This window comes from Primulina huaijiensis, unplaced genomic scaffold (assembly GCF_012295235.1).
Source record: "Primulina huaijiensis isolate GDHJ02 unplaced genomic scaffold, ASM1229523v2 scaffold19797, whole genome shotgun sequence".
Classification (NCBI taxonomy): Eukaryota; Viridiplantae; Streptophyta; class Magnoliopsida; order Lamiales; family Gesneriaceae; genus Primulina; species Primulina huaijiensis.
This window is the reverse complement of record NW_027351056.1, coordinates 1-2,556: the sequence shown is the minus strand read 5'-3', so window position 1 is coordinate 2,556 and position 2,556 is coordinate 1. Positions and strand designations below refer to the sequence as shown.

Sequence of the window (2,556 nt, the reverse complement as noted above, 5' to 3'; positions counted from 1 at the left end):
AACTTCATTTTCAAAACTCCAAACCACCGTTGCCGCTTTGACCGCTGATTGTAGTCGCACCGGTCGCCGACAAATTCAAATAAATATATGGTTGGAAAACTCTTGATGAGAGCTACATTTTGGTACCAATATTTCAAGGTATTTTGCTACTTCGATTTTCGGCCGTCGGAGTTGGTGGCGATTTTCCGACCATTTCTTGACCGAATTCGGTAGTTTTTGGTTGTAGGTTGCTTATAGTTGAGCTTAAGATGTTTCTCACAGCTAGTTAACTCATTGTTCCGACGAGTTCAGTCCCTGCCGCCGTTCACTGTTGTTTTCCGGCCGAACTTCGCCCCTACACCACCGCGCGCTGCCGCCTGTTGCCGGTCAGCTTCGGTTTAAGTTCGAGTTTAGCCACTGTTTTTGGAAGTACAAGCTGTATCGTTGCGAATTGTTGTCTATGTGAATTTAAGTTAATTTCGACTCAAATATGATATCTTTACTAATTAATTATTGGGTGATTATTGTAGGTTTCGGAATTGTGCGAGTTGGAGGTATAATCTGATGAACCTAGAATTTATCGCAGTCGCTTAAATATTGGTTTAGCGTCCTTCAAAGCTAAAAAGAATATTTTGCGACGATAAAATAGAAATGATTGATTTTAGGCATTTTAATCGAATATTGGAATTTTACGAATTTAAAATGTCTAAATAATTGAATTTAAATGGTTGTGGAATTTTTATATGATAATAAGATCATTTAAATTAATATTCAGGTGATTTGTCTGAGTTGGCATTTCCAGGACTTTCTTGAGGATTTAAGTTACTGGTAAATTAGTCGAGGTACGTAGATATCAGTTATTTTCACGATGTCTGACAGAGACATCTGATGATCCTGTGTATGATTTATGTGCTATTTGTTGATTTATGTGATATTATATGCTGACTCGCATATTATANTGTGTATGATTTATGTGCTATTTGTTGATTTATGTGATATTATATGCTGACTCGCATATTATCAGTTGGTAATTGATGTGCAAAATAAAATAAAATATTTCTTTTGTTAACACACATTTTATTTTAGTTAGACACATCAATACCACTGAACATATCATATTGAGCCTATCTGTTATTGATATCCAGTTATATTTCGGTTGAGATCCGTTATATATATGATATGATATGATGTTCTGGAGATGTTTGGCTACCTTGATTCGGTCCGGCTTAGGTAGTTGCTGGCTTCGAGGTTGGGCCATATCCCTGGCACGGTCCGCTGAGTCGTGGACCAGCTCGAGCATATATGTATGATTGTTGATATCGATCATTTGATTCCTGATGTCCTGATATCTTGCACCTATACATGCATTGCATTCATGCATGACATCATTGCATTTCTATGTCATATATCGTGGTTTCTTGATGTCTCGTACTGGGGTTACTGACCCCCGAGAGGGGGCTGTCGTGTCTTTTGTGTGTGGACATGACAGGTGGTACAGGTGGTTCGACCTCAGGCGCTCGAGAGGAAGCCTCAGGAAGTACCAGAGCTCTTTGAGAGTGGGTTCAGTTGTATTTAGGTACTGCGCGGTGTTGCTGTCTCCCAGATACTATATGTATATATTTGGAGGATTGTATTGTGGTATTATCGAGCCTTGTCGGCTCAATGATATTTTGGTTTGTATATGTCATGATTGTGTGTCTGGCTGACACATGTTTATGTTGTTGTGTTTATTGAGGGCATATGTTGTTTATTTTGAGTATTTGATTTTCTGGTATATATCCTATTTATGCGAAGGTCATGCCGAAAATTTTATAGGCCCAAACGCAAATTTTTAACTCACTTTTCCGCTGTTTATTGATTAATCATGATTGCATGTTAATAAATCGTTATTAGGATAACGGGCCCTCACAATTGAAGAGGTTCATAATTAAGCACATGTGACGGATTCGACATGTACTTCCGCAACATTGAAATGTGGAACACATCGTGAACTCCTGCAAGCGCTGGTGGCAATGCCACTCTATAAGCTAGTGTACCAATCCTCTCCAAAATCTCAAACGGACCAATAAGTCTTGGACTAAGCTTGCCTTTCTTGCCAAAGCGCATAACACCCTTCATAGGTGCTATTTTCACAAATACATGGTCTCCCACTGCAAACTCCAAGTCCCTTCGTCGTTTGTCTGCATAACTCTTTTATCGACTCTACGCCGTCTTCATTCTATCGCGAATTTTGACTATAAGCTCGGTAGTCTCTTCAATCACGTCTGGGCCAATCTCTCTTCTTTCACCAACTTCGTCCCAATGAATAGGAGATCTACATTTCCTTCCGTAAAGTGCCTCAAAAGGAGCCATCTCGATTGATGATTGATAGCTATTATTGTAGGTGAACTCCACTAGAGGTAATTTTGGTTCCTATCTGCCTTGGAAATCAATAACACATGTTCGAAGTAGATCTTCCTAAATCTTTATAACTCTTTCTGACTGTCCATCGGTTTGAGGATGAAATGCTATACTGAATAATAACTTGGTCCACATCGCTGCATATAGACTTTTCCAGAAAGATGACGTGAACCTCGG

The 2,556-nt window shown here is 39.3% G+C and overlaps 1 long non-coding RNA gene across 1 annotated transcript; it reads left to right on the top strand.

The window, feature by feature from the left end:
* The first annotated feature begins 356 nt into the window (after positions 1-356).
* On the top strand, positions 357-1,581 carry LOC140966009 (uncharacterized). The gene is made up of 3 exons (XR_012173206.1): positions 357-533; positions 755-821; positions 1,469-1,581. It is a non-coding gene; the product is annotated as an uncharacterized lncRNA (long non-coding RNA).
* Positions 1,582-2,556: the final 975 nt, after the last annotated feature.